At 41.3% G+C, this 12,665-nt stretch overlaps 1 protein-coding gene and 1 pseudogene across 1 annotated transcript in view; one reads left to right on the forward strand and one right to left on the reverse strand.

Annotated features, from left to right (window-relative positions):
• The window catches only part of LOC144646176 (acyl-CoA dehydrogenase family member 11-like), a 117,213-nt gene that overhangs the window by 38,371 nt on the left and 66,177 nt on the right, over positions 1-12,665 (reverse strand). The window lies entirely within an intron of this gene.
• LOC144646202 (BTB/POZ domain-containing protein 6-like) lies at positions 9,676-11,192 on the forward strand (annotated as a pseudogene).

Consider the following 12,665-nt stretch of genomic DNA (forward strand, 5'->3'; position numbering starts at 1 on the left):
TTTCCGTTAGAGAAACTGCTGGAAGACATTACCTGCGTTCCAACAATGGTTTACGCCTTAATTATAGCCAATGTAAATCACTCGCAACGCTTGGGGATCGCTCTTTTCATGTGGCCGCCCCTAAATTATGGAACGATCTTCCAAGTGAAATAAGAAACATGCCATCTCTGCAAAGTTTTAAGAAAGCCATCAAGACCTTTTTATTTTTAAAAGCTTTTTAATTGTACATTTCTTTTTATAGTCATATACATTTTAATCTTTTTTTAGCTTGTGAATTTAAATTTTAAATTTTTAGTTTTTTTTTTAACTATATTGTAATGCGCAATTGAAAATTTTTAAATTGATAATTGCGCAATATAAGTAAATTATTTATTATTATTATTATAATACGAATGGAACGACCGTTAAAAAGGGCGAATTTCCTGAATTGCTGTTTTCTCTCTGAAGTTATAATAAACAATTTTCGTCAATTTATCACAGAATGAAAAACACTTCCTCTAGTGTGTACTTGTATTTTGCATCGAAAACTAGTCGCAGGGACCACATTTTTGGTTCCTGCGACTAGTCCCACGAATTAAGCCGGTTTGATTTCTGGGACTAGTCGCAGGGACCAATAGTCCCACAAATCGGTCAATTTTCTATTGTGTACACGCTAAGGGATAAGTCCCTGCGACTATGCCCTGCGACAAGTCCCCTAGTGTGTGCCTAGCTTTAAGGAACTGTTTTTTTTTAATCTTATAATAACTCTCCTCGGCTTGAAATTTAAATGTAAAGATTTTCCTTTACTTTTGTCAATTAGCACTTTCAATCGTCACAGTTATTTCGTTGCAAGTAAACATTTCAAGCATTACATACATACATACTTTATTGGCTCGTCCCCACGGGGCTTTTCAGAGTCAATGTACATTACAAAATTTAAAAACGCAGAAAGCTAAACACATGACAATGATAACGTGAAGAAAAGAGAAAGGGTTGAATAACAATTAAATAAAACAGTCATTAAGAAGCTTTCGCCTGAGTAGGTGCATGAAATCCGTCACGGATGAACTAAACTGTAAAGTTGACATGTCTTGCAAATTAAAAAAACACCGCACTGAATAAACCCAAGTTCCCACCAGTTTTTCCACGACCCCACAAACATCTTTTTTTATTAAAGGTGGCTCAAGACAGTTTCCTGAATTTTTCAGCACCTCAACTTTGACGAATCAATAATACAACTCTTTTTCAGTTGACACAGCAGATTTGGTATTAAACAGATGCCCAACCACTGATGAACAAGTCACGATTATTTTCTTGACATTACAAGTTACCATAGCAACGGTTTAACCTGTTAAAACACCCTTAGTTTTTGCTTTACGAGCTTATAACTCAAAAACGAGCTCGGTGACCCCCATTTTTTTATGATTGAATAATGATCAGCATGTTAAGATACAACTTTTGTCAAAGTTTAATTAAAAAAATCTATTCTGTGGGTTCAGAGCCACCTTAAATTTTCGAAAATGTAAGGTGGCTCTGAACCCACAGAACAGAATTTTTTAAAACTTTGCCAAAAGTTATATCTTAACATGGTTATCATTCTTTCATCATAAAAATGGGGGCCACTGAGCTTGTTTTCGAGTTATAAGCACTTAAAGCAAAAATTAAGGGTGTTCTTAACATATACTTCTGTTGCTATGGTTACCAGTGACGTAGTGAATATGACCACAACTTGTTTAGTAATTATAATGATTGGACATTTGTTTAATATTATAATTGTTGCAGCAACTGATAAATATTTGTAGTACTGAGCCATCAAAGTATGAAGGATGGAAATTGCTGGAAACCGTTAAGAGCCTCCTTAAATTCCTACTACAGTGGAACCCCGATATAACGATATGCCAAGGGAGCAGTAAAATAATATCGTTATATCGAAGTATCGTTATATCGAATCTCCCGATATAACGATATGGCCGTAAAATAACCGAAAATATCGTTATATCGGGGTAAACCTAACAAGTACTTTTTACTGCATATTAGAGGAGGATAAAGAGAATAATTTTGATAAGAACACAGTATCAATTTCGTTTTGCTTCGTACAAAGCTGTTTTTAGAAACGTCAGAGATGACGCGATTACCGTAACGTTATTGCATTAAATTCGATGTTTTGCAAATAAAATGTGACGGTGTACTGATAATATCGTTATATCGGGAGGATTTTACGTTCGGTCCGCTAATTCTCATCGTTATATCGGGAATATCGTTATATCGAAGTTCGTTATATCGGGGTTCCGTCCCATACATTTTACTGTAACTTTTGCCGGGACATTGAATATTCATCGTTATATCGGGAATATCGTTATATCGAGGATCGTTATATCGGGGTTCCACTGTATGATGTAATTCGCATCTGTCCTATCAAAGCCGTTTTAAAAGATTAACAAGTTAACAAGAAGTCTGTTTTCTATTACCAAATATCTCTTTTCGTTCCAGAAAAATTCAAGTTTTTAAAATATGCAAATAAGAAAACTGATGACATTATAGACTCAACCAAATTTTGATCAAATATAAAGAGAATATATCTCAACCAATTTGTATTAGAAATGTTTGAGTCTTTGCAGGTAACAATTTTGTTACCATTGCAACAAACTGGATGCTAGACCTCTACGATGTTGAAGGTTATTCTGGCCATTTTTGGCATTCCATTTTGATATTTGCCAATGTGCCCCATCTGCATGATCTGGCAAGCAATATGAATGTGTTAGGTAGACTTCTTGGCCCGGTTTAATTTTTTCGGCTAAAAATTACTTACGGAGACTGAAAAAGAGTGAGTTGCCATAGGAACAAATTTTTAGTACAACTGTAAGGGTGCCAACTGTAGCATCGCAATAATTCTCAAATAACTGTCTACGAAGTGCAAACAGCATCTGTTCTGTTTAAATCTGATAATCGCATTTTTACTAAAGATGGTGGTGGTGTAATACATTTCATTATATCCCGAGCATTTAAAATAAATGTGTAGCAACTGCATTTAGAGTAAAACCACATACAGTGGAACTCCGATATAACGATCCTCGATATAACGATATTCCCGATTTAACGATGAATATTCAATGTCCCGGCAAAAGTTACAGTAAAATGTATGGAACGGAACCCCGATATAACGAACTTCGATATAACGATGAGAATTAGCGGACCGAACGTAAAATCCTCCCGATATAACGATATTATCAGTACACCGTCACATTTTATTTGCAAAACATCGAATTTAACGCAATAACGTTACGGTAATCGAGTCATCTCTGACGTTTCTAGAAACAGCTTTGTACGAAGCAAAACGAAATTGATACTGTGTTCTTATCAAAATTATTCTCTTTATCCTCCTCTAATATGCAGTAAAAAGTACTTGTTAGGTTTACACCGATATAACGATATTTTCGGTTATTTTACGGCCATATCGTTATATATAACAATATTATTTTACTGCTCCCTTGGCATATCGTTATATCGGGGTTCCACTGTATAATGCTCCGAGCATCTAGAACGTACTCCAAGAACTAAAACCGAACTAAAACCGAGACTAAAAAAGGGTAAACTACAAAAATGCAAAAAATCCCCGATGTGTACTTCATGTAGCATGAAATCGCCGTTTCTCGCTCTGCTAATAGCATGTAATCTGCGAAGGGTTTCTGCATTTACAAAATCCACTTCTGGAAGTAAATGCAAATCCAGATAGGACAAATAGGTAAAGAGAATAAAGAGAAGTATCAGTCAGCAGATATAATTTGTCATAAACCTGGTTTTGAAATACAATCAATTTCTCACAACTAGCATGAAGGTTAATCTGTTGCAATAACAAAGGAGACATCATATTCTTAAAATGGGAAACAACTTCCGGCCTATTAGTTGTTTTAGAGCGAAAAAGAAGTCGTTATTGTAAATGTAAAGCTTTCTTTATATCACAATAAAACAGGAACAAGGAAGCTTTGTTCAACTCACATTCATCAGTTCACTTTCTGCACCAAATATGCCGAAGTTTTGCTTAAACTGCTTTGCTTTGCTGTTCTGCCGTTTTTACTCTTGTAAAGTATTGCAATGTTGTTTCACAGCTACACCTCCTACATTTTCGTGAACGTGTTTCACAGATTTGGGCAAATGCTCTTTTTCCTCAAACTGTTGATGCTGTGGGAAGCTTGAATATTTTGAATTGGCTAAGAAATAAAGCAAGTACTTATAGAAACAGCCGACGCTCCATTTTCAAACGCGTTGGTCACACTTTAGAGAAATCAGAAAACTTAAAATTTAATGACAACAAGCACAAAAGCAGAACTTTGTGAATTAGCTTTTTCTCGAATTTCTCAAAGAAGAGCACGTCATAAAATTCTCCACAGCTCAACCAATTTCAAAACAATAACATAAAAATTTTCCAAAAGTGATCAACATGTAATTTCCCTTTACAATATCAAAACATTGTGGGGTAGACAGGTGATGAGAATAAAGATAAACATCGACTAAAGCAAAAAATTAAGTTTAGCTAAAGTAGATATTCGAATATAATATGAATCGTACTATGAATATTGCATTGTAATAACTAATTTTTAGGTACCAGTGTCCCCCACCAGTGGACGTTTTTGGGCACACTAGAAGATTTTGACACTTAAATAAAGTTGATGATGATGATGATGATGATGATGATGATGATGATGATGATTTCATTTGTCTTCATATACCACAAAAGTATTGGAACTAAAACTAAAATAAAACATCATCACAGTGCCATCTCTCCACCCAGGAACATAAATAGACGCCAAAGAATCGATAGGGCAATCACACAAATTGCTGGTTAAAAACAATGTGACGGCAGTCGCTGTTCTAATCGTCGCTGGATGTCAACAAAGTGAAGCACCGAACATGGACTCAGAACAGACTATGATGAATATTATCAAGGTGTGCTCTGTCAGCCATCACAGCTATCCCAATTGTTATTCTTTTATCATTCATACACTGTGGAGTCCTGGGACTAGTAGAGTCGTCACGTGACAAGAAGGCCGTGTACGATCGAGTTAGTTGAGTTCTTGCCATGTGTGTGTTGTGACTCGGAGTTTACACACTGTTTTCTGTATTAAATACACCACATTTTTGGCGACGAGGAACGTGATCGAATACCACGACCAGGTAGACTAGAGTGAAGCGACGTCTACACGGAAAATGCCTACATTTGGGAAATTAGACGAATACAACGAAACGGAAGATTGGCGCCATTACACTGAGCGTGTAAATCACTTTTTTGAAGCAAACGAGATAACCGATCCGGACAAAAAGAGATCCATTTTCCTGGTTAGCGTGGGAGCCAAAACCTACAAGCTTATACGAAGTCTGGTCGCTCCGGAGAACCCGAAGACCAAAACCTATGAGGATTTAGCGAAACTCGCCCAGGAACATTTCATGCCAAAGCCTTCCGCTATTGTACAACGATTCAAGTTTAACACTCGCACTCAACAACCAGGTGAGACAATTTCCATGTTTTTAGCTGAGTTGAGGCACCTGACCGAACACTGTGAATTTGGGGCAACATTAGATGAAATGCTACGTGATCGGCTTGTGTGTGGTGTTCACGACATCAGAATACAGCGTCGTTTACTAGCCGAACCGAAATTAACCCTGAAGCGAGCGCTCGATCTGGCTCTCGCCATTGAGGCCGCGGATAAGGATGCCTCGGAGATACAAAAGGGGGACCCTCAGGAAGGGGGTACTTCGCTCAACAAAGTCGATTTTAAAGTGGAAAAGGGTAACGAAGTTAATTGTTATCGCTGTGGCGGTAATCACTACCCCAGAAGCTGTCATTTTAAGGATGCGAAATGTTATGCTTGTGGAAAGTTGGGTCACCTATCTCGAGTGTGCCAGAACAAAAAGAAAGGGAAACTACCACCTCCTAGTACTAATAAGAAGTCAGACACCCCACAGGATACCCATCTCCTAGAGGGGGGAGAAGAGGCAATGGGGAGAGAACAGGGTGTGGGTGCATATTCTTTGTTTACCCTTGGCGGTAAACGACCTTTGCCATACAAAGTACAGCTGAGTGTTGGAGGGCAAGCACTAGAAATGGAAGTTGACACAGGGGCTTCATTGTCAGTGATAAGTGAAGGCACCTACAAACACCTTGTCTCACAAAACGGGGCACCGCCACTGGAGAAATCAGGAATTGTCCTTCGTACATACACTGGGGAAGAGGTCAAGCCCGAAGGGGTGTGTACAGTTGATGTACATTATGAAGGGGGCGAATACTCCTTGCCATTGTTAGTTTTAAGTGGAGAAGGCCCAGCTCTGTTGGGGAGGAATTGGCTGGAAGAAATTAAGCTAAATTGGCCAAGGATTAAGCAACTTACTTCGCATGACAAGCGACTTGGAGAGATTTTGCAGAAACATGCACAGCTATTTGGGGAGGGTCTGGGGACCCTACAGGGGACAAAGGCCAAGATCCATGTGGACCCCACAGCCACCCCCATTTTCCATAAAGCCAGACCAGTGCCATATGCTCTCAGGGAGAAAATTGAGCAAGACCTGGAAAGACTTGAGAAGGCAGGAACCATTGAACCCGTTCAATATTCCGAGTGGGCCACACCCATTGTCCCAGTTATGAAAAGTGATGGCACAGTAAGAGTCTGTGGAGATTACAAGCTTACCGTCAATAAGGTCTCGAAATTGGATGGCTACCCTATCCCCAAGCTCGATGATCTATACACAAAGTTGGCTGGGGGTCAAACGTTTACTGAGTTAGACTTGAGCCATGCTTATGAGCAGATGCTTGTGGATGAGAACTCAAGGGAGTTTTTGACAATTAACACCCATAAAGGCCTTTTTAGATATAACCGCCTTCCGTATGGGGTCTCTTCAGCGCCCGGCATCTTCCAGAGAATCATGGAGGGTTTGCTGCAAGGAATACCTTCGACAGGAGTCTTGCTAGATAATATCCTCATCACAGGGCCCAGCACGGAAGAGCACCTAGACAACATCGAGAAAGTTTTGGGACGCCTTTCTGATGCTGGCTTGCGGCTCAAAGCTGAAAAGTGCCAATTTATGAAGCCCGTTTTGGAGTGCCTGGGGCACCGAATTGATGCAGAAGGGTTCCATCCAGTTGAAGCAAAGGTGAAGGCCATCAAGGAGGCTCCAACCCCAACCAATCCCTCTGAGCTGAAGTCCTTTCTAGGGATGCTTAACTTCTATGGCAAGTTCATGCCCGACCTATCGTCCACCCTGGAGCCACTGCACGAGCTTCTGAGGAAAGATATCTGTTGGAAATGGGGTACAGAGCAACAAGAGGCGTTTGATAAGGCCAAGAATCGACTTCAATCATCAGATGTACTCGTACATTATGATCCTGAGAAAGAGTTGGTGGTATCTTGTGATGCTTCACCCTATGGTATTGGGGCAGTGCTGGCCCATGTTATGAAAGATGGCTCAGAGAAACCAGTTGCATATGCCTCACGAACACTCTCCACAGCAGAGAGGAACTATGGCCACCTAGATAAAGAGGCACTAGCTGTAGTTTTTGCCGTGAAGAAGTTCCATCAATTTCTTTTTGGACGTCATTTCAAGGTCTACACAGATCACAAACCACTTTTGGGGCTGCTTAACCCTGAACGAGCCACACCTCTAATGGCCTCAAGTAGGATGCAGCGATGGGCATTGACTTTGCTTGCGTATGAGTATGAGCTTATTTATCGCCCTGGTGAAGAGAATGGAAACGCAGACGCCCTCACTCGTCTACCCCTTCCAGTTGCTCCAGAGACCACGCCCACCCCAGGGGACATTATACACCTTCTAGAGACCATCAACACCAGCCCAGTGGATGCCACTAAAGTGAAGTTGTGGACAGCCCGTGATCCAGTACTTTCTCAAGTTCTGCAGTTCGTCCTTCACGGATGGCCCATGGCAGTCGAAGAAGAAGCCCTGAAGCCTTATTTTGCTAGAAGAGAGGAATTGAGTGTACATGCTGGCTGCCTACTTTGGGGATCCCGGGTCGTGATACCCCCACAGGGGAGAGAGGAAGTGTTGAACATACTTCATGAGTCCCACCCCGGTATTGTTAGAATGAAAAGCCTAGCTAGGAGCTATGTGTGGTGGCCGAAAATGGACTCACGTTTGGAGGAAAAGGTGAAAAGCTGTGTTACCTGCCAAAGCCACCAAAAGAAGCCACCCAGTTCACCGTTGCACCCTTGGGAATGGCCAGGCCGCCCTTGGTCTCGAGTACATGTAGATTATGCCGGTCCTTTTATGGGCAAGATGTTTCTCCTAATTATTGATGCACATTCTAAATGGATGGATATCCATTGTGTGAATTCTGCCACTTCCAGCGCAACCATTGAAAAGCTGAGGACAACCTTCGCTTCACACGGCCTACCAGAGATTGTAGTGTCAGACAATGGGTCCAATTTTGTTAGCAGCGAGTTCAGGTCATTTCTACAGAAAAATGGCATCAAGCACATTACCTCTGCTCCTTATCACCCATCATCAAATGGCCTCGTAGAACGAGCGGTGCAGACGTTTAAGCAAGGGATGAAGAAGCAAGGTGATGGTACTGTCGAGACCAAGTTAGCTCGGTTCCTATTAAGTTATCGTATTACCCCCCAAAGCACCACGGGTGAGTCTCCTGCTCAGTTACGCTGGGGACGAAGTCTGAGGTCACATCTCGATCTGCTGCGACCAGATGTAGCGGCAAGGGTACATGCAGCACAGTCAAGACAGAAGATACAGCATGATCAGCATAGCCGAATGCGTCAAGTGGAAGTCGGCGATTCAGTGAATGTTCGAAACTACTCCAGAGGCCCCAAGTGGATTCCAGGAACTATCATCCAGGAAACGGGTCCTTTGTCTGCGAGAATTGAGTTGGAAGATGGAACTGTGGTTCGAAGACACCACGATCAACTAGTTGCTCGACCCACAGAAAGTTTCAACCCTGGTGTCACATTACCAATTACTAGCCCATTGCAGCAGGAAGGTGTGGATCCAGAGATAACCGTACCTGATGTAAATGACCCCGAGGTTGCCCATGGAGACAGAGAACCACCCAGTGCAACAATGGTTCGGGACTCGGGGCCAACTACCCCTGTCAGGCGATACCCAGTGAGGAATAGAAACCCCCCGCAGCGTTTTTACTAATGGACTCATTCCCTCCCCCGTGAACAGTTTTAAGTTTTAGGGCAGAGGCGTTAATTTTTTTTTTCTCGTTGACATTTGTTTTCTTGCTTGTTTAAGAACTTGGGGGGGAGGAATGTGGAGTCCTGGGACTAGTAGAGTCGTCACGTGACAAGAAGGCCGTGTACGATCGAGTTAGTTGAGTTCTTGCCATGTGTGTGTTGTGACTCGGAGTTTACACACTGTTTTCTGTTTTAAATACACCACATACACACTCCAAATAAATATCACCCTGAGGCACAATTGATCATTCTTTCATTCACCAGTGCATTTGGTGTTTCCCCAAACAATTGTTTCGTAAAAACTTTATAGCTCCAATAAACTGCAACTTGTGTGTATGTGTAATTTCAAACCAGAATTATCTGAAGAATATTAGTTAGATAGATAGTTTATTAATACAACTTATTAATACACGCTAACTGATTGCGTGATGACTTCCTCCTAAGTAATTTTATATTCAAATTCTCAAAGCCACCGCTGGCCCAAGTTGCCACCCAACTTTCCACGAAAACTACACTGGCTAGCAAACTGACACATTCTCCGTCTATACTGCGTCGATCTCAGTACACAAACCATGGCTATCGTCGAGAAAAACTGGCAAACAACAAGACCAACCATCAGAGAAAGAAGCAACTTTATGTTCAACAATGATCTCTTCAGCGATGTGAAGTTTATTGTTCGCAAGACTGACGTCGGCGAAAGTGAAAGTAAACAAGTGATTCCTGCTCACAAGTTCGTGCTGTCGATTAGCAGTCCTGTGTTTGAAGCCATGTTTCACAGTCAGCTGGCGGAGACTGGGGACTCTATTGAACTGCCTGACTGTGAGTACGAGAGTATTGGAGTTGTTTCGCTACATTTACAGCGATGAAGTAAATTTAAGCGGAAGTAATGTGATGGGAGTGTTGTATTTGGCGAAGAAATACATGGTGCCTTCACTGGCTGATAAATGCATGGAATATCTGCAAGACAACTTAGATCCGTCGAATGTTTGCAGCATCCTGCCCTCTGCCCAGAAATATGAAGAGAAAGACCTGATGGATCGATGCTGGAAAGTTATCGATAAACAGACAGAAGAGACCTTGAAGTCAGATGGATTTGTGGCAATTGAGAGGTCCTTACTTGAAGCAGTAGTCGCAAGAGACAGTCTGACGGTTGAAGAGATAGAGCTGTTTAAAGCTGTTGACTTGTGGGCAACAAAGGAGTGTGAGAGGCAAGGTAAAGCGGCAGATGGTGCGATAAAGAGAAGAGTTCTCGGTGAAAAAGTGATTAAAGGAATACGCTTTCCAACAATGAAGCAAGAAGATTTCGCTAGAGTGGTGTTAGACAGTGAAATCTTAAGAAAAAAAGACATCGTCAGTATTATCAAACGTCTGAATTCAGTCGCGAGTTCTCCGGTGGGATTTCCAGAAACCAAAAGATCTGGTTTGGGCGGAGATATTCAACGATGCTATAGATTTGGCTTGATGTTAGACGAGGTAAATCGTCGTTATGGTCGCGAGCTATACGATGCCGTCAAATTCTCTGTGGATAAAGATATTGAGTTACACGGAGTGTGCTTATTTGGCAGTAAGAATTATCCTTCTTCTGTAGAATTGAAGTTAACAGACACCACGAGTGGAACACTTTTGGTGTCTAAAACTGGACAATTTACCTCAAAGCTTTTGCAGCGCGAGAAATATAGGTATTGTGGTTTTGAGGTGTTGTTTGACAAGAAAATAATTTGCAACAAATACACCACGTACGAGTTATGGGCTCAAATAATAGGACCTAATTCTTCCCGTGGAGAAAACGGTATTGGTTCTGTTAAATGTCGCCAAGTAACATTCACGTTTAGCGAGGGTGAACAACATGTCACTTTATACAATGGAACAAGCGTTCAGCGCGGTCAATTTCCTGACTTTTTGTTTTCCATTTAAAGAATAAATATTTGGAGCAATACATGTCGTCGCACCTCAAACTATCGAGCAGTGTTCCGTGTGTCGGAACCTGTAGCGACTGACGAGCTGTTTTAGTCTGAGAAAAATGATTACTTCTACTATGTTTTAAATCACAAAATTATTAAAAAGAATTTGTAAGAAAAAGGAAATAAAGCTCCACTCTTACTTGCCTAGAATTACGCTTGCTGTTTTCCCCCAACTGTTTATGGAATGTAATTTACAAAAGCGTTAAACATTTAATTTCCAGAACCTTGCGACATCAACAGATCATGAAGCCGACAGGTTAAAACTTGCTATCAAGAAAGTTTAGTTTTCTTTTAGGCTCATTGAGAGCGGTTCACATTGACTTACCCTGGATACCAGAGGCTTCTTTTGTGGTAGCGTGGTTCCCGGTTCCACTTAAAGCCTGCGTGGTGTCCTTGTTGCCCTTCGGCCGATCCTACCGTTCCCCAAGCGCGCAAGAAACAAGTCGACCTGCAAGGGCAACCAGTTGAGAAAATGCTAACAAAAGAATCCTGCGATGAAAAGCATGCCACACAGACGGGGTCGCTGTACTTATTAATGGTTGCCAGTATAAACAAAGTGAAGCACCGAACGTGGAATACGAACAGTGGTGAATATTCTCAAAATGTACCGTAATTGCTATTTTTTTATCGTTCACAAACACTCCAAATAAATCGCGCCCTGACGCACAATTGATCACTTTTGCAATCACTAACAATAAAAGCGCATTCGCTGATTCTCTAAACAAGTGTTTTGAAACTTTACTGCTCCAATAAAACGCAACTTGTGTGTGTAATTTAAAAAAAGAATGATCTGAAGAAAATTAGTTAGCGTGACCGAAAGATGTTGACATGACATCGACAACTGCTAAAACAATTCCAAGTCACGCTAACTGATTGCGTGATGAATTCCTGCCAAGTAATTTTATATTCAAATTTGCTATGCCACCGCTGGCTCAAGTTGCCTACCATTTCACCACGAAAACTACAGTGCTTAGCAAACTGAAACATTCTTTGTCGATCTCAGTACAGATTAGCAGTCCTGTGTTTGAAGCCATGTTTTACGGTGAGTTGGCGGAGACTGGAGACTCTATTGAACTGCCTGACTGTGAGTATGAGAGTCTGTTGGAGATGTTTCGTTACATGTACAGCGATGAAGCGGTCTTGAGCGGAAGTAACGTGATGGGAGTGTTGTATTTGACCAAGACTGAAATACATGGTACCTTCACTGGCTGATAAATGCACTGAATATCTGGAAGATAACTTAGATCCGTCGAATGTTTTCTGTATCCTGCCCTCTGCCCAGAAATATGAAGAGAAAGACCTGGTGGATCAATGCTGGGAAGTGATCGATAAACAGACAGAAGAGGTTGTGAAATCTGATGCATTTGTGACAATTGAGAGTCTTACTTGAAGCATTAGTCATAAGAGACACTCTGACGATTGAAGAGATAGAGCTGTTTGAAGCTTTTGACTTGTGGGCAACGAAGGAGTGTGAGAGGCAAGGTTTAGCGGCAGAAGGAAAAGTGAAAAGAAGAGTTTTTGGAGAGCAAAT

This window comes from Oculina patagonica, chromosome 3, assembly GCF_052425735.1.
Source record: "Oculina patagonica isolate OP01 chromosome 3, crgOcupat, whole genome shotgun sequence".
In the NCBI taxonomy this organism is placed as follows: Eukaryota; Metazoa; Cnidaria; class Anthozoa; order Scleractinia; family Oculinidae; genus Oculina; species Oculina patagonica.